Source organism: Aquarana catesbeiana, linkage group LG01 (assembly GCF_042186555.1).
Source record: "Aquarana catesbeiana isolate 2022-GZ linkage group LG01, ASM4218655v1, whole genome shotgun sequence".
NCBI classification, from domain to species: Eukaryota; Metazoa; Chordata; class Amphibia; order Anura; family Ranidae; genus Aquarana; species Aquarana catesbeiana.
Window position 1 is genome coordinate 348,553,321 of NC_133324.1, and position 20,452 is coordinate 348,573,772.

Consider the following 20,452-nt stretch of genomic DNA (forward strand, 5'->3'; position numbering starts at 1 on the left):
GGCTATCCCACTGTGCCTACTCCAACATATACCACTAGCAGCCCTCCACATCCTCACCCCTGACATCAATGTCTCTGAATGGACCGTCCTGGGCATCCCCAAAATTTAAAACCTTTACCAGGGCTCCACTCTCAAATCATTCCACACTCTTCGAGCCACCTTTCACATAGACCATAAGGACTTCTTCAAATATCTTAGAACATGATCGATTCTCTCTAAGATACAATGGTCGGAAAACTTACTGCCATGGCACATGACATTTTTCAACCTTACTTCACCCCACCAACGTGGAATCTAATTTTGCTACAAACTCCTCACCGGAACCTGCCCAACATCCAAATCCCCCACGATGCTAAAATGGGAACACTTACTACAACGCTCCTACACTCCCCAGCAATGGCACTGCTCACTCCAAACACCCCTGAAAATCTCCAAATGCCTACTCCACTGGGAAACAGTCCAAAAAATATACCATAACTTGTACCTCACACTAACCAAACTTGCCCATATATACCCAACTGCAAGCAATCTTTTCTGGAGAAATTGTGGATCCCCGGGTACCCCACTCCACATATGGTGGGACTGCCCAATCCTAACCACGCTGTGGTCTATGCTCTCTAAACTCCTTCTCTCCATTCTATCGGTTCCTGTACCCCTGACTCCACAAATGGTACTATTAGGCCTTGACATGGAACTTTGGCCTCGATCCTCACGAACTGTTATCTCCCATGTTCTTATTGCTACACGCTTAGCCATTGCCAAGAACTGGAAATCCCCTCAACCCCCCTCCAGCCTGGAAATAATCACACCACTGCCTGATGGAATTCATGCACGCCAAAGCCCACCACCAACTTCCTAGCTTCCAAACAAACTGGGACCTTTGGCTTAAACACCCTAAATGCAAACCCCCCCCACGAACGAACTCCCACACAACTGACACTCCTATCCTGTCAGCATCCCAATGATGTGACCCTGTTTACCTGTTTTACTCCTCTCAGTTAAAGCAATTTTTACTGTTACTGTTATCTATTGTGATTCACAGTTATATTACGCTACCTCCCCTAACCCTATGTAGACCTACCACTGCTATACTGTAGCAACTATTATTCTATGTAAATTACTGTTTGCATGTAATATCCTTTATGTGTATACTCACAATAAACTTGAGTTAAAAAAAAAAAAACAAGCTGTAGTTAATAATTGTTTAAGGCTTGGTTCACAGCAGACTCTGACGGTCTCTCAATGGAGCTGGTTCACTCATCGCCGGGGGCTACTGCGGCGCGCATTGCACAGGGGCCCTGTGCATCTTCGGCTCCGTTTCAGGTCCGAATTCAGGTAAAAAAATGTGTCCCTGAAACAGAGCACAGGGATGCACAGCACCCCTGCTGTGAGCCACTCCGCACAACAGTGTGAACTCAGTCTGAGGGGATACAACTATTTTTGATGCAAATTGCCATGGAATAACAGCCGGAGGGGCGCATACAAGATTGGCTCTCATACTGACAGGCAAGGAGGGGGAGAGAGGAGAGGCTCAGAGCAGAGTGACGGAGGCACGTAAACTAACCACTGTAATCAGGGCTCAGCAGCCCTGATTACTGTGGTCAGCTCAGGCAGGGGGACACAGAAACTGGCAGCATCAACCAGGTATATTACATGTTGGGAAGGAAAAAATGACATAGCACAAGCACTGTGCTATAGATCATGCCTTCAAAGAACAGTATTTTTTTTTTTTTTTTTTTTAGGGTTACAACCACTTTAAGACCAGTTTCTGCTCTGGTGCAAGGGACAAATTGGGGTTGATTTACTAAAACTGGAGAGTGCAAAATCTGGTGCAGCTGTGCATGGTAGCCAGCTTCTAACTTCAGCTTTGACAAAAAAAAACTGGAAGCTGATTGGTTTCTATGCAGAGCTGCATCAGATTTTGCGCACTCTAGTTTTAGAAAATCAACCCCAATGTGTTCCTTGCCCCAGAAAAGGAACTGGTCTTAACACCGTACCAAACCAGTGTATGAAACTATAACCAAAATACACATACATTAGGTAGCGCTCCACATCCCAATATGGTAGTGATTCAAAGTGAATAAATGTGTATACACAAAGAACCAACATGACGGATTATCACGGTACCATTGAGGCGTTCATAGACTAAATACTTTTTATTAAATTTATTTTACAAAATTAATACATAGAAAACATAGTAAAATCATTAAAGTTGTTCTCATAAGGCTCGGCAATGATAGTTACAGACAATGTCAGAAAGATGGTTGACGCGTTTCACTTAACAGCTTCTTCAGAACCAATTTCTTAATGACTTGTAACAAAAGAACCTTAAATTGAAGACCTGGGAGAAAATAGATAATATTAAGGATAATTATATGTTTTATATCAAGCAATCAAGAGGGTAAGTACATTGATCTAATTTCTTAGAGATAAATATTAATCCTTACACCAAGAAAAAACATTTCAACTTACATGAGGTAAATCCAGCCACTCAGCCTACAGATCAGAAGCGGTGTTCCCATCTAAGATGGGAGAGGTAGTTAATAGGCAGGAGATGCGGCATATCAGACCACTATAGCCCCTGAATGAAAACAATAACCAAAATAATCCTTCCTTTATCAATGCCCTTAAATTAAATATATTTATGACATAAAACCACTCATGGTAAAATAGATGTACTTACTATACAATCTTCCTATATATAATTGTAATAGAAGCAACCATTAAGATTCCAGCTGTATAGGAAGTAACACTTCCTTGTGATGTTGTCACACAATCACCTATAGAATTTACAAGAGTAAATTAATATTAGACGATAGGACACAAAATTCCAAATATAAAAGAGGGAAAAAGAGATAGGGAATAAGAGAGGCAAATGCCATTATACTTGTATATATCTTCAAACGGGATTGTAAACTCTCCAGCCAGAGTGAGCCATTATACAAAAGCCAGTCTTATTCGAGGGACAAAGTATCACTGTTGCATATACAGTGGGGACGGAAAGTATTCAGACCCCCTTACATTTTTCACTCTTTGTTATATTGCAGCCATTTGCTAAAATCATTTAAGTTAATTTTTTTCCTCATTAATGTACACACAGCACCCCATATTGACAGAAAAACACAGAATTGTTGACATTTTTGCAGATTTATTAAAAAAGAAAAACTGAAATATCACATGGTCCTAAGTATTCAGACCCTTTGCTGTGACACTCATATATTTAACTCAGGTGCTGTCCATTTCTTCTGATCATCCTTGAGATGGTTCTACACCTTCATTTGAGTCCAGCTGTGTTTGATTATACTGATTGGACTTGATTAGGAAAGCCACACACCTGTCTATATAAGACCTTACAGCTCACAGTGCATGTCAGAGCAAATGAAAATCATGAGGTCAAAGGAGATGCTTTAAGAGCTCAGAGACAGAATTGTGGCAAGGCACAGATCTGGCCAAGGTTACAAAAAAATTTCTGCTGCACGTAAGGTTCCTAAGAGCACAGTGGCCTCTATAGTCCTTAAATGGAAGACGTTTGGGACGACCAGAACCCTTCCTAGAGCTGGCCATCTGGCCAAACTGAGCTATCAGGGGAGAAGAGCCTTGGTGAGAGAGGTAAAGAAGAACCCAAAGATCACTGTGGCTGAGCTCCAGAGATGCAGCCGGGAGATGGGAGAAAGTTGTAGAAAGTCAACCATCACTGCAGCCCTCCACCAGTCGGGGCCTTATGGCAGAGTGGCCCGACGGAAGCCTCTCCTCAGTGCAAGACACATGAAAGCCTGCATAGAGTTTGCTAAAAAAAACACCTGAAGGACTCCAAGATGGTGAGAAATAAGATTCTCTGGTCTGATGAGACCAAGATAGATCTTTCTGGCCTTAATTCTAAGCGGTATGTGTGGAGAAAACCAGGCACTGCTCATCATCTGTCCAATACAGTCCCAACAGTGAAGCATGGTGGTGGCAGCATCATGCTGTGGGGGGATTTTTCAGCTGCAGGGACAGGACGACTGGTTGCAATCGAGGGAAAGATGAATGTGGCCAAGTACAGGGATATCCTGGATGAAAACCTTCTCCAGAGTGCTCAGGACCTCAGACTGGGCCGAAGGTTTACCTTCCAACAAGACAATGACCCTAAGCACACAGCTAAAATAACGAAGGAGTGGCTTCACAACAACTCCGTGACTGTTCTTGAATGGCCCAGCCAGAGCCCTGACTTAAACCCAATTGAGCATCTCTGGAGAGACGTAAAAATGGCTGTCCACCAACACTTACCATCTAACCTGACAGAACTGGAGAGAATCTGCAAGGAGGAATGGCAGAGGATCCCCAAATCCAGGTGTGAAAAACTTGTTGCATCTTTCCCAAAAAGACTCATGTCTGTATTAGATCAAAAGGGTGCCATGTGATATTTCAGTTTTTCTTTTTTAATAAATCTGAAAAAATTTCAACAATTCTGTGTTTTTCTGTCAATATGGGGTGCTGTGTGTACATTAATGAGGAAAAAAAATGACTTAAATGATTTTAGCAAATGGCTGCAATATAACAAAGAGTGAAAAATTTAAGGGGGTCTGAATACTTTCCATCCCCACTGTACAAACAGCAGAAAGGGCAATCAAAGATCCCTCCAGCCACAGATATACCCCAGCTAGGAGAGAAAAAACAGGACACGGACTAAATATAGTACTGCCTTAATCGGGATTAGGGATGAGCCGAACACCCCCCGGTTAGGTTCTCACCAGAACCTGCGAACGGACCGAAAGTTCGCACGAACGTTAGAACCCCATTGACGTCTATGGGACTCGAACGTTCGAAATCAAAAGTGCTAATTTTAAAAACTAATTTGCATGGTATTGTCCTAAAAAGGGTTTAGGGACCCGGGTCCTACCCCAGGGGACATGTATCAATGCAAAAAAAACTTTTAAAAACGGCCGTTTTTTCGGGAGCAGTGATTTTAATGATGCTTAAAGTAAAAAAAAAAAAAGTGAAATATTCCTTTAAATATCGTACCTGAGGGGTGTCTATAGTATGCCTGTAAAGTGACGCGTGTTTCCCGTGTTTAGAACAGTCCCTGCACCAAATGTCATTTTTAAAGGAAAAAATCTCATTTAAAACTGCTTGCGGGTTTAATGTAATGTCGGGTCCTGGCAATATGGATGAAAATCAGTGAGACAAACGGCATGGGTACCCCCCAGTCCATTACCAGGCCCTTTGGGTCTTGTATGGATATTAAGGGGAACCCCACACCCAAATTAAAATAAGGAAAGGTGTGGGGCCACCAGGCCCTATATACTCTGAACAGCAGTATACAGGCGGTGCAAACAAGACAGGGACTGTAGGTTTGTTGTTAAGTAGAATCTCTTTGTAATTTTGAACGGGTACATTTTTAACGTGTTTAGCTCCAGCCAAAAAATCTTTTTTAAGCTTTTTGGAAAACATAGGGAAGGGTTATCACCCCTGTGACATTTGTTTTGCTGTCTTTCCTCCTCTTCAGAAGATTTCACCTCACTTTTTGTCCCAATGGATTGGAAAGCATCAGTGGAAAGGAGAAATGTTTTTCCCATATTAACTCTTACAGGAGAGAATTTCCCTTCCTAGGGGTAGATTTCATCTCACTTCCTGTTGTCTCCTTCCGTTTGCAAGTAGCAGTCGTTTGTAAGTTAGTTGTTTGAAAGTAGGGTCCTGCCCTATATACTCAGCAGAAATTTGGGCCTTAGGTGTTGCTGTGGCCAGAACACTGTAAGCCATCACAGGGCCCTGCTGTGAAATATTAGATCAAGAATTGTAATTACATGCCCCTGTTGAACAGGAGCTGAAAAATTAGGCCTTAGGCACTAGTGCTGGTGCCACAACACTGCAACCCCTCATAGACACTCTAGTTGGAACGCAGGAACGAGCCCTGCTGCAAAGTATTGCATCAAAAATTGTAATTACACGCCCCTGTTAAACAAGGGCTGAAAAATTGGGCCTTAGGCACTGGTGCTGGTGCCACAACACTGCAACCCCTCACAGACACTCTAGTTGGAACGCAGGAACGAGCCCTGCTGCAAAGTATTGCATCAAAAATTGTAATTACACGCCCCTGTTAAACAGGGGCAGAAAAAATGGGCCTTAGGCACTGGTGCTGGTGCCACAACACTGCAACCCCTCACAGACACTCTAGTTGGAACGCAGGAACGAGCATTGCTGCAAAGTATTGCATCAAAAATTGTAATTACACGCCCCTGTTAAACAGGGGCAGAAAAAATGGGCCTTAGGCACTGGTGCTGGTGCCACAACACTGCAACCCCTCACAGACACTCTAGTTGGAATGCAGGAACGAGCCCTGCTGCAAAGTATTACATCAAAAATTGTAATTACACGCCCCTGTTAAACAGGGGCTGAAAAATTATGCCTTAGGCACTGGTGGTGGTGCCCAGAACCAAAAATGTTCTTACAAGCTATCAGCGTGATTGAGGAGGAAGAGGATAATTACTCAGGGATAGTCACTCAGCATCAGCATAGGCAGTCTTTGAAGGGATCTGAGATTTCAAAAAAAATTATTCGGTTACATCAGCATCAGGTGCTTGGTAGCTGGTGGTGATCCAAGACTGATTCATTTTTATGAAGGTCAGTCGATCGACCGAGTCAGTGGACAGACGCACCCTGTGATCGGTTACCACGCCTCCAGCAGCACTGAACGTGCGTTCCGAAAGAACGCTGGATGCAGGACAGGCCAGTAGCTCAATTGCATACTGTGCAAGCTCTGGCCAGTGATCCATCCTCAAGACCCAGTAACCCAGAGGATTTTCGGTGGGAAAGGTGTCCAAGTCTGATCTTGCCCCTAGGTATTCCTGCACCATGTAAAACAGACGCTGGCGATGGTTGCTGGAACCGATCATACCTTGGGGCTGCGGACCAAAAAATTGTCTGAACGCATTGGTCAGACGGCCACCTTCTCCACCGCTCCTTCTTTGACTGACCGAAGCCTCAGCAACACGTTGTCCAGAAACAGGAGTTTGTAACCTCCCAGTCTCTGGGAACGCGTTGCACAGACCTTTCTGCAAGGCCTCCCGAAGATGTTTCATCCTCTGCTCCCTCTGCGATGGCAAGATAAGGTCCGCAACCTTACCCTTGTAACGTGGATCAAGGAGGGTTGCCAGCCAGTATTGGTCCTTCTCCTTGATACCACGAATACGAGGATCCTTACGCAGGCTTTGCAGGATCAGGGAGGCCATGCAGCGTAGGTTTGTTGAGGCATTCGGTCCGGAGTCCTCTGGGTCACTAAGGACGACATGGTCCGCAGCCACCTCCTCCCAGCCACGTACAAGTCCATGTGTTTCTTGGGACTGATCCCTTAAAGACTGCTGCTGATGCTGAGTGCCAGGCTCCACCTCCATACTGACACAATCTTCCTCCTCCTCCTCCTCCTCGTCCTCTTCCTGTGTGATCGGCGGGCACGCAGGAACACTGTCTGGATAAAGGGGGCCTTGAGAGCTAAGGAAGTCCTCCTCTTCCTGCCTCTGTTCTGCCTCAAGTGCCCTGTCCATTATTCCACGCAGCGTGTGCTCCAACAGGTGGACAAGGGGGACAGTGTCACTGATGCATGCACTGTCACTGCTCACCATCCTCGTGGCCTCCTCAAATGGTGACAGGACAGTGCATGCATCCCTGATCATGGCCCACTGGCGTGGGGAAAAAAAACCAAGCTCCCCTGACCCTGTCCTGGTGCCATAGTCGCACAGGTACTCATTGACGGCCCTCTGCTGCGTGTGCAGCCACTGCAGCATGGCCAACGTTGAGTTCCACCTGGTGGGCATGTCACAGATTAGGCGGTTCTTGGGCAGGTTAAACTCCTTTTGGAGGTCCGTCAGCCGAGCACTGGCATTATATGACCGGCGGAAATGCACACAGACTTTCCTGGCCTGCCTCAGGACATCCTGTAAGCCCGGGTACCTGCCCAAGAACCGCTGCACCACCAAGTTAAGGACGTGAGCCAAATAGGGCACATGGGTCATTTGTCCCTGTCGGAGGGCAGAGAGGAGGTTGGTGCCATTATCGCAAACCACCATTCCTGCCTTAAGTTGGCGTGGCGTCAACCACCTCTGAACCTGCCTCTGCAGAGCTGACAGAACCTCTGCCCCAGTGTGGCTCCTGTCCCCCAAGCACACCAGCTCAAGCACCGCATGGCATCTTTTGGCCTGCGTACTTGTATAGCCCCTTGAACGACTACGGAGCACCGCTGGTTCCGAGGAAGAGGCCATGGAGGAAGAAGAAGAGGAGGGGGTGGAGGAGAGAGGTGTGTCACAATCATTAGCATTTTGGAGGCGTGGTGGCGGAACAACCTCCAACACTACTGCACCTTGTCCTGCATCCTTCCCAGCTGCCAGCAGAGTCACTCAATGCGCCGTGAAACTTAGGTAACGTCCCTGTCCATGCCTGCTGGACCATGAGTCAGCGGTAATATGCACCTTACCGCTGACCGCCCTGTCCAGCGAGGCATGGACATTGCCTTCCACATGCTGGTAGAGAGCCGGAATCGCCTTCCGTGAGAAAAAGTGGCGTTTGGGTACCTGCCACTGAGGAACCGCACATTCCACAAACTCACGGAAGGGGGCAGAGTCTACCAACTGAAAAGGCAGCAGTTAAAGTGCTAGCAATTTTGCCAAGCTAGCATTCAACCGCTGGGCATGTGGATGGCTGGGAGCAAACTTCTTTCAGCGGTGCAGCAGCTGGGGCAGGGAAATTTGCCTGGTACAATCTGACGTCGGTGTACCAAAATCAGATTGCCCACAAGTACTTGGCTGTGACACACCTAATTCTACACCTTCATTCCTCTCAGTGCAGGTCTCAGAGAGGACTGAAGGTCTAGTGGGGTTGGAAATCTCAGCTGATGAGGAGCAAGGAGAGGTCCTCTTTGTTCTTTGGTGTGGGTCTTTTAGATACGCTTGCCAACGAACTGCATGGCAGGTCAACATATGTCTGGTCAAGCATGTGGTACCCAAGCGGGAGATGTTTTTGCCACGCGAGATACGCTTGAGACATATGTTGCAAATAGCAGCGGTGCGATCTGATGCACTCGTCTCAAAAAAGGCCCACACCAAAGAACTTTTTGAATAACGTGCAGAGACTGCAGCGCCCTGCACATGTGGAGCTTTGGGGTGTGATGCAGTCAATGTGCTGCCCTTAGGCTGGCCCCTGGAGGGCATCCTGCCTCGTTGGTGATGTGCCGCCTCCTCCTCCTCCTCCTCTCTCCTATCAGGCACCCACGTTGAGTCAGTGACCTCATCATCCCCTCCCTCCTCATCACTGGAGCAAACCTGGCAGTATGCTGCAGCAGGGGGAGCATGACTGCCAGATTGCTGTACTTCTTGGGCACCCCCTCTGTCCGTGCTCATGTTACTGCCTTCATCGAGCTCAGTATCATCATCAGAGCCTTCCAAACGCTGGGCATCCTCCTGGAGCATGTACCCAACACTGTGGTCAAACAGTTCGAGGGACTCCTCAGGAGGACATGGTGGGGCTAGGGAAGGAGTCACTGATGACATTGAGCCGAGGGAAGAGGCCGCTGCTTTGCCAGACAAAGTACCCTGGGCATGGGTGAGAGAGGATGAGGAGGATGAGGACGGCTTGGTCATCCACTCGACCAAGTCTTCCGCATGTTGCGGCTCAACATGGCCAGCTGCCGAAAAAAAGGCCAAGCGTGTCCCATGGCCACGTGCTGATGAGGATGCACCGTCTCCACGACCAGCACTAGACACAGAGCCTGCTTGCCCTCTCTTATTGGCTTGTGACTGTCTGCCTCTCCTTCTTGGCCTTCCAGACATACTAATGGCCTGTAGCTGCACTAAGCTGGGATATATATATATATATATATGTACTGATACTGCAGCTAGCAAAATCAACTGCCTGCCTGTAGTATGAGAACACCACCAACCTTCTACAGGTAGCTTTAGCTGAACACTGTGAGGTGGACGCACCCCACTAACTTGTAGGTTTAGCTGAACACTGTGAGCAGGACGCACTGCACTAACTGTAAATAGTCTAGCTGCCTGACTGTGGTACTAATAGGATCAAAAGAACACCAGCAATTTTCTTCAGGTAGCTGTATTTACTGTAACAAGACAAGCCTGCCTGTCAGTAAGAAGATAACAGAAACGGATCTAGCTGAACACTGTGAGCAGGACGCACCCCACTAGCTTGTAGGTTTAGCTGAACACTGTGAGGTGGACGCACCCCACTAACTTGTAGGTTTAGCTGAACACTGTGAGCAGGACGCACCCCATTAACTTGTAGGTTTAGCAGAACACTGTGAGCAGGACACACTGCACTAACTGTAAATAGTCTAGCTGCCTGACTGTGGTACTAATAGGATCAAAAGAACACCAGCAATTTTCTTCAGGTAGCTGTATTTACTGTAACAAGACAAGCCTGCCTGTCAGTAAGAAGATAACAGAAACGGATCTAGCTGAACACTGTGAGCAGGACGCACCCCACTAGCTTGTAGGTTTAGCTGAACACTGTGAGGTGGACGCACCCCACTAACTTGTAGGTTTAGCTGAACACTGTGAGCAGGACGCACCCCACTAACTTGTAGGTTTAGCAGAACACTGTGAGCAGGATGCACTGCACTAACTGTAAATAGTCTAGCTGCCTGACTGTGGTACTAATAGGATCAAAAGAACACAAGCAATTTTCTTCAGGTAGCTGTATTTACTGTAACAAGACAAGCCTGCCTGTCAGTAAGAAGATAACAGAAACGGATCTAGCTGAACACTGTGAGCAGGACGCACCCCACTAACTTGTAGGTTTAGCAGAACACTGTGAGCAGGACGCTCTGCACTAAATGTAAATAGTCTAGCTGCCTGACTGTGGTACTAATAGGATCAAAAGAACACCAGTAATTTTCTTCAAAATACTGTAACAAGACAAGCCTGCCTGTCAGTAAGAAGAGAACAGGAACGGATCTAGCTGAACACTGTGAGCAGGACGCACTGCACTAAATGTAAATAGTCTAGCTGCCTGACTGTGGTACTAATAGGATCAAAAGAACACCAGTAATTTTCTTCAAAATACTGTAACAAGACAAGCCTGCCTGTCAGTAAGAAGATAACAGGAACGGATCTAGCTGAACACTGTGAGCAGGACGCACTGCACTAAATGTAAATAGTCTAGCTGCCTGACTGTGGTACTAATAGGATCAAAAGAACACCAGTAATTTTCTTCAAAATACTGTAACAAGACAAGCCTGCCTGTCAGTAAGAAGATAACAGGAACGGATCTAGCTGAACACTGTGAGCAGGACGCACTGCACTAAATGTAAATAGTCTAGAAGATAACAGGAACGGATCTAGCTAAACTGAATACAGTGTATATATATATATATATATGCAACACCTGGGATGCATATATATAGACAATACACTTTAAGTGCAGCTAACTGACTGACTGTCCTGCCTAATCTAGCTAACTCAAATGAAATGACACTGTCTCTCTCTCTCTCTCTATTTCTCAGCACACCGGAACACACTGCACAGGGCCGCCGTGCAGGCGGCCTTATATAGTGTGGGGCGTGTACTAAATCCCCTGAGCCATAATTGGCCAAAGCCTCCTTGGCTTTGGCCAATTTCGGCTCTCTGTTAAGGCGGCGCTGTGATTGGCCAAGCATGCGGGTCATAGTGCATGCTTGGCCAATCATCAGCAAGCAATGCACTGCGATGCCGCAGTGAATTATGGGACGTGACGCGCCACACGAATTTGGCGCGAACGGCCCATATCGTTCGCAATTCGACGAACGATCGAGCAGCCGATGTTCGAGTCGAACATGGGTTCAACTCGAACACGAAGCTCATCCCTAATCGGGATGAGCTAATATTCACAAAAATCAGTAGTGTTGACACATCCAGAAAAACACTTACCATTCATGTACCTCCGCAAAAGCACACATACCGCTCACCAGACCAGACACACAGCACTGACTAAATAGTCAGTTTGGCACCAAAAACTGCGTGCAAACTGATTGCCAACAAGTGTGTCAGCTGGGGCTGTATTCAAATAAGGAATGGTAATTGATGATCCAGAATGATGCAGTCCATACAAACGCCGCCACGCACACGCTGGCCCCGTTGTAGACACAGACAGAAACAACACACATGCGCAGATGGAAAACACCATCCTGCATCGCAACCACGGCCGCGCCCACACCCACCCGGCTGGTATGTAGTTATACTGGTCCTACAAAACTGCTGGAACTATGAATGCCTATAATATGCCCCAACATTACAGAGGGGCTCCCCAATCTAACCGAAAAAAGGGGGAAGGAAGGCAGGGATCCCCCCAGGCGCCTACCACCTCAACTCCACCACCATGGTCGGGCCAAGGGAGAATTAATAGCTACCTAGCCCCCAGATGTATACCATGCCAGGTGGGACCTCCCATACCATACCTATAATGGTCACCATCCCGCATATCCAGTTTACACCACCGATTCAATCCAATGGGAAGGCTGGTAAAAACAAATAGAATACAAAGAAACCTTTATTATAGACAGTTATAACATATCGTTTTTTTACCTCATTAGATCATTTCATATCCCTCAAAGTCATCCATTTCTCCCATATTTTCCTCACATTTAAAAAGAGTTTTTACATACACTATATACATTATAATTCCGATTTATATACATTGTCTCAACGTCGACACACTGACAAACGGGAATATAGACAGAGGGGCATGTAAAATAGGGGATAGCAGTGATAATATAATCCCTATTTCTGTCATAGAAACAGCCTAAAGCTTAAAGAGTAATTTAGGCCCAGTGCACGAACGCCATTTAACTTGAAAATCCATTTTGCTTTACGTTGAAGCAACTTCTGGTCAATGTTTCCACCCCGTGGGTCTACTCTGATCTTTTCAAGAATCGTGAAACAGACCATTGAAGTATCATTTTTATGTTTCAACGCAACATGCCGACCTATTGGTGTGTATAGCAAGTTTTTCCTAATATAGTATATGTGGTCGTATATTGGCCTCCAGAAATTTATGAAGGTTTTACCGACGTAAAACGAACCACATTTACAGAATACGATGTACACAACCCCTTGGTTTGACAGTCAGCATAAAATTTTTATGTCAAATCTCTCCATTTGGTAAGGTATACGAAGAACCCTCCAGTATACAATCACAGTATTTACACTGATTGCATTTATGCATTCCAGGTTTTCCTTCCAGGATATCCATAGGCTCCTGAAAGTGGCAATGGACTAACTTGTCCTTTAAGGATTAAAGGATTGTCCTTAACTTGTCCTTTAAGGATTGACATTTCTTATAAGTAATTTGTGGAAAACCACCAACATACTTATTCAGAATGCGATCACCTGTCAAAAGGTGCCAATGCCTTCTAATTGTCTGTCGTATACTCTCATGGTTACTCGAGTATGTTGTTATTATCGTACGATATCCATTTGTTGCCCTTTCTGCCTATCTCTACCAAACAATAATTTTCGTCTATCCTTCTCAAGAGCCTTCTTGAAAGCCTTCTTGCCATAACCTCTTTTTGTTAACCTAGATCTCAACAAGTTAGACTCTAGTCTGAAGGATTCCTCTGTAGAGCAATTCCGCCTTAGATGCAGATATTGCGAGTAAGGGATGCTTCGAATTAGTGGTAGAGGATGAGAACTGGTTCATGGAGTATGGTATTTCCAGCAGTTGCCTTTCTAAATAGTAAGGTGTTTATTGTTCCACCATCCTGTTTCAGGATAGTTACATCCAAGAATGCCAGGGATCGTTGGTCATGTTCCATCGTGAATTTGAGGTTGAAACTATTCCCAGCTAGCTTCCTCATAAACATCTCCAAAACCTCAACACTCACGTTCCACACCATGAAAATATTGTCGATATATCTGTACCAACATATTATGCTGGCCAGATACATTGACAGGGAACTATTCGAGAACAAGGTACGCTCGCACCCCCCCCAGGTACAGGTTGTCGTACGATGGGGCACAACATGTCCCCATCACCACCCCCTGCACCTGGAGGTAGTAGGAGCTATCAAATGAGAAAACATTCTTTGTGAGAATGTGTCACAATATCTGTACAATAAAAGCAATTATAAGGTCTAGCCGACACGTCGCTTTCATTAAGAAAGCTCTCCACTACCGAAAGGCCTAAGGAATGAGGTATACTACAATACAGTGCCTCGATGTGTCGGATTAATGTACTTACCCTCTTGCTTGCTTGATATAAGACATATAATTATCCTTAATATTATCTATTTTCTCCCAGGTCTCCAATTCAAAGGTTCTTTTGTTTCAAGTCATTAAGTAATTGGTAATGAAGAAGCTGTTAAGTGAAACGCATCAACCATCTTTCTGATATTGTCTGTAACTATCATTGCTGAGCCTTATGAGAACAACTTTAATGAATTTACTATGTTTTCTATGTATGAATTTTGTAAAATTAAGTTTATTAAAAAGTATTTAGTCTATGAACTCCTCAATGGTACCGTGATAATCCATTATGTTGGTTCTTTGTGTAAATTCTATATAAGATGAGGTACTCCCATAACCTATCTGTTCACTTTATACATGAATAAATGTGTACTAAATTCTAAATAACCACAATGACAATATACTGTATATATATATATATATATATATATATATGTGTATATATATTATGAAATGAAATGACAAGCAGTCTCAAAGCAAGTCCTTCATATCAGTGTATGTGATAGATCACCAATAGTGTCTATGATCCATAATATCCCTCTTCATGCAGTGCTCGTGAACACCACTCCCACAGATGATCGGCATGCAATGTTCAAATGTCTGATAATGACTCCAGACGTATCCTATGATACGCTTGCTCCAGGCACCCATAAAAAAAGAAAGACCAGCAATAGTGCAGTATCTCTATACCTTAAAATTTTATTAAAACTATTTAAAATACAAACACAATATGAAATGATGCCTTCAATAGTTAAGCCAGCCATCAGTGTGCCCACTTTCCCTGCATGAGCCAGATTATAGGCATCTCACTACCTCAACGTCACTACCAAGTTAGCGTGCTTGCATCACCTCTGGTCCTTCGTTCAGGAATGCCTTGACGCTCATTTCGTCCATGAAGGCTGCCTCATAGCGCCAAAACACCACCTATCTATAATATTATTATTATTTACAGCTGAATTCTGATCTTTAGTTCTTTCCATAGATTTTATATTGGATTGAAGTCAGGCGATTGGCTGGGCCATTCTAGCAGCTTTATGTTCTTTATTTGAAACCAATTGAGAGTTTCATTGGCTTTGTGTTTGGTATCATTGTCTTGCTGAAATGTCCACCCTCGTTTTATCTTCATCATCCTGGTAGATGGCAGCAGATTTTTATCAAGAATGTCTTATTATATTTTTCCATTCATCCTTCCTTCAATTAAATTAAGTTTGCCAGTACCATATGCTGAAAAATAGCCCCGCACCATGATGTGCCGACTTCCAAACTTCACTGTTGGTATTGGGGTGTATTTGGGGTAATGTGCAATAACATTTGACCTCCAAACATGTTGTGTATTATGGCATCCAAAGAGCTCAAGTTTGGTCTCATCTGACCAGAATATATTCCCCCAGTATTTCACAGGCTTGTGCAGCAAACTTTACACAAGCTTCAACATGCTTTTTCTTCAGCAATGGAGTCTTGCGTGGTGAGCGTGCATACAGGCCATGGCGGTTGAGTGCATTACTTATTGTTTTCTTTGAAACAATTGTACCTGCTAATTCCAGGTCTTTCTGAAGCTTTCCACAAGTTGTCCTTGGGTCTTGGACAACTCTTCTAAAAATTCTTTTCACTCCTCTGTCAGAAATCTTGTGAGAAGCATCTGGTCATGGCCAGTTTATTGTGAAATTATGTTCTTTCCACTTCCAGATTATGGCCCCAACAGTGCTCACTGGAAAATTCAGAAGTTTAGAAATCATTCTGTAATCAATGCCATTATTGTATGTTTTGCGAGAACAAGGTTGCAAAGGTCTTGAGCGAGCTCTTTGTTTTTTCCCATTATGAGATGTTTCTTATGTAACACCTTGGAAATGAGACACCTTTTTATAGGCCATCAGTTGAGACTGAACCAGCTGATAATAATTTGCACCAACAAGGGTCAGGATTGCTTTCTAATTACTGATAGATTTCAGCTGGTGTTTTGGCTTTCCATGCCTTTTTGCACCTCCCTTTCTTCACGTTTTCAATACTTTTTCCCAGTGTCATTCCATTTTATTACACATAACTTGACTACTTGCCGCCCGGGCTATAGCCGAAACATGGCTACAGCGCAGGCGTTAATTGCCCATGCTCTGTCTGCATGCTCTGTGATCCCTGAGTCTATGAGACTCGGCTGAATACAGATCCGAGTAAGGGACCGATCCCAGCCCCTTACGACATGATCAGCTGTCAGCCATGTGATGTAAACAGAACCTTGGTAATCAGTATTTTTATTTTCCTCAGGCTCTCAGCGCGAGGGGAAAAAAAAGCCGATCACCGGCTTCTGTCAAAGGGACATCGTTCCCTCACACAGAAAGCCGCGGCTGCATTTTCTGTTCCCACCAGTGTCAGCTGCCAGTGCCCACTGTGCCACCTATCAGTACCCACCAGTGCCACCTACCAGTGCCCACAGTACCACCCATCAATGTCCACCAGTGCTGCCAATCAATGCCCATCAGTAAAAAAGTAAGTGGGGTGTGTGGCGCTACCTGAGGTCAATAGGTAAATAGAAACCAATCCCTCTATCATATACTCTATATAACTTGCTTAAGGTTAGACTAGAAGGATATATATGGATTACTATTCACAGATGTAAAGACGTCCACAGGATAAAATAAAGTCCAGAAAGTGAATGACCCTTTGTAAAGTGCTATGTGCTAAAGGTGGAGTAGATAGATGAATTCCTGTGTATTCATGGCCCTTCCTGCACAGGTGTGGCAAGAGAGTCCTCATGAATCCAACCAAACTTAGTGCAAAATATAGTCTCAAATAAATTTAAAAATTTTAAAATCCCGTGTGTCCGTGGCCCTCCCTGCACAGGTATGGCAAGAGAGTCCTCACAGATCCAATCAAACTTAGTGCAAAACATAATCTATATATTGTATATAACAAAACACATAATAATATATCACATATAAATATGAATCAGAACAGTACAGTGATACCAATTCATTTAACCTAAACTGTGCACATTGAAAAACTAACAAACCTGAAGCTGATGTACTACCAATTAATCTGAACCATTTAAGAAGAGAACTTAGTCCCAATAAAAATGATGTGCAAAATTCTAAAATCAAAAAAGTTCATTCAAAAGGTGACTCTGTTGCATAAGTATACATGTGACTTTCGTTCTCCCCCTCTCGGGTCCCCACTCACCACCTACCACTACCCCTGCAGGGGTAAATGGCATGTATAGTATAAAGCAGCTGAGGTCCTGGGGTCCGTCGGGCGGTGTGATTGAAGATGGATGGATATAGCAGGACATTTTTTTGGGTGTTGGTGGTGCCCTAAACCAAAAATACTGTTCTAAGTTAGCATTATCAAGATTCAGGAGGAATAGGATAGGCAGCATAGGCAGTCTTCAAGGGATCCCAGATCCCTAGCAAATTCAATAAGTTAAATCAGCATCAGGGGCTTGATAGCTGCGGATCCTGGACTGATTAATTTTTTTTTAAAATGTGAGCCTATCAACAGAGTCTGTGGACAGGCACACTCTTTGATCCATTACAAACCCTCCAGCAGCACTAAATGTCCGTTCAGAAAGCATTATGGATGCAGGACAGGCCAGTAGCTTGATTGCATATTGAGCAAGTTTTGGCCAGTGGTTCATCCTCAAGACCCAGTAACTCAGTGGATGCTCAGTTGGAAAGGTCTCCAAGTCTGCTCCTGTCCCTAGATATTCCTGCAGAGCATATACTGCAGACGCTGCTGATGGTTGCTTGAACCTATCAGCCCCGGGCGCTGAGGACTAAAAAATTGTTTAAAGGCATTGGTCAGCCGGCCACCTTCTCCACCGCTCTTCCTCTGATTGAACGAAGCCTCAGAAACACGTTGCACAGCACCAGGAAATGGTAACCTTCCAGGGTCTGGAAAGGCGTTACACAAACCTTTCTTCAAGGCGTCCTGAAGATGTTTCATCCTCTGCTCCCTCTGCGAAGGCAGGATGAGCTCTGCAACTTTACCCTTGTAACGTGGATCAAGAAGGGTTGCCAGCCAGTAATGATCCCTCTTCTTGATACCACGAATCCTAGGGTCCTTTTGCAGGCTTTGCAGAATCAAGGAGCCCATGCAGCGTATGTTTGCAGAGGCATTTGATTCTGCGTCCTCTGGGTCACTAAGGATGACATTGTCAGGAACTACCTCCTTCCAGCCACGTACAACTCCTTGGGTTTCTGGGGACTGAAAACCATCCCTTGAAGACTGCTCCATGTTACCCTCTACATCCATGCTGACACAATCCTCCTCCTCCTCTTCTTCCTGGGTTTTTGGGGGCCCCACAGAAATGCTATCTCCATAAAGGGGGCCTTGAAAGAAGTCTTCCTCTTCCTCCCACTGTTCTGCCCCAAGTGCCCTATCCACGATTCCACGAAGCGTGTGCTCCAGCAAGAAGACTAGAGGGACAGTATCACTGATGCATGCATTGTTGCTGCTTACCATCCTTGTGGCCTCCTCAAATGGTAACAGGACAGTGCATGCATCCTTAATCAGTAGCCACTGGTGTGGCGAAAAGAAGCCAAGCTCCCCTGAGCCTGTCCTGGTGCCATACTCCTCATTAATGGCCCTCTGCGGTGTGTGCAGACACTGCAGCACTGCCAATTTTGAGTTGCACTTAGTGGGCATGTCACAAATGAGGCAGTTGGTAGGCAGGTTGAATTCCTGCTGAATGTCAGCCAGCCGAGTACTGGCATTGTATGACTGCCGGAAATGCCCACAGACTTTTCTGACCTGCCTCAGCATATCTTGTAAGCCTGGGTACCTGGTCAAGAAATGTTGCACCACCAAATTCAGGACGTGTACCAAGCATGGAACATGTGTCAAGTGTCCCTGTCGGAGGGCGGAGAGAAGGTTGGTGCCTTTGCTGCATACAACCAATGCTGGCTCAAGCTGCCGTGGCATCAACCACCTCTGAGCCTGCCCCTGCAGAGCTGACAGAATCTCTGCCCCAGTGTGGCTCCTGTCCCCTAGACAGACCAATTGAAGCACCGCATGGCATCTTTTAGCCTGACTGCTTGCGTAGCCCCTTGACTGCTTAGGGAGCACTGCTAGTTCAGAGGACAATTCTGCAGAAGAGGCCATAGAGGAAGAAGAAGAGGAGGAGATGGAGCAGACAGATGTGGCAGAATCACCACCAGCTTTTTGGAGGCATGGTGGCGGAACAAGCGCCAACACTGAACCCTGTCCTGCATCCTTCCCAGCTGCCAGCAGAGTTACCCAGTGCGCCGTGAAGGAAAGGTAACGTCTCTGACCATGCGTCAATGGTAATATGAGCCTTGCTGCTGACCGCCCTGTTCAACAAGGCAAAAACATTGCCTTCCACATGACAGTAGAGAGCTGGAATGGTCTTACTTGAAAAAAATGTATTTTTACCTGCCACTGTGGTACAGCACATTCCACAAATTCACGAAAGGGGCAGAGTTTACCAGCTGAAAAGGCAGCAGTTGTAGTTCTAGCAATTTGGCCAAGCTAGCATTTAGACGCTGAGCATGTGGATGGCTGGGACAGCATTTTTTTGTGGTTCAGCAATTGGGGTAGCAAAATTTGCCTGCTGAAATCAACTGGTGTTGTACTGCTAGCAGATTGGCTGCAAGTACTTGTGGCACCTATTGCTATACCTTCATTCCTCTCAGTGCAGATTTTTGAGAGGACCTGAGCTATAGTAGGGATTGAGATCCCAGATGAGGAGCAAGGAGAAGTCTGCCTTTTTTTATGATGTGGGTCTTGTCAAGCATGTGGTGCACAAGCGGGTGCTGTTCTGGCCACGCTTGATCTGCTTCAGTGGGTGACTAAGAAGAAGGCACTGTACCAGTTCATACATTAATTGTGTAGAAATTTTTGTGAATACCGCACTGTCAGCAAAAGGAAAGACAGCGGCCAGCACAACAAATGACAATTGCAAATAACAAAATAAATATAAAAAAGTGCAGCGCTAAATAAGAATGGTATTAAGCCATATAGAAATGACAAATGTTTAAACATTCAAAGCAAACATACTTAAATGTACACATGAATAAAAAGTGCAAAGTTAATGACGTTGAAAGTCCACACTGTGAAAAGTGTTTGAAAACATTAAAATATAGTCCAAAAAGTAAGTGAAAAAGTAAAAAAAAGTGTTTAAACATTTGTCATTTCTATATGGCTTAATAGCATTCGTATTTAGCACTGCACGTTTTTATATTCATACATTAATTGGTGCGCCGAAAAATTAATTAATCGAACATGCGAACCGAACACATTGA

The 20,452-nt window shown here is 45.0% G+C and overlaps 1 protein-coding gene across 1 annotated transcript in view; it reads right to left on the minus strand.

Moving 5' to 3' along the window:
• Nucleotides 1-20,452, minus strand: part of LOC141145559 (uncharacterized) — a 382,628-nt gene that overhangs the window by 26,797 nt on the left and 335,379 nt on the right. The gene's annotated exons all lie outside the window — the stretch shown is intronic.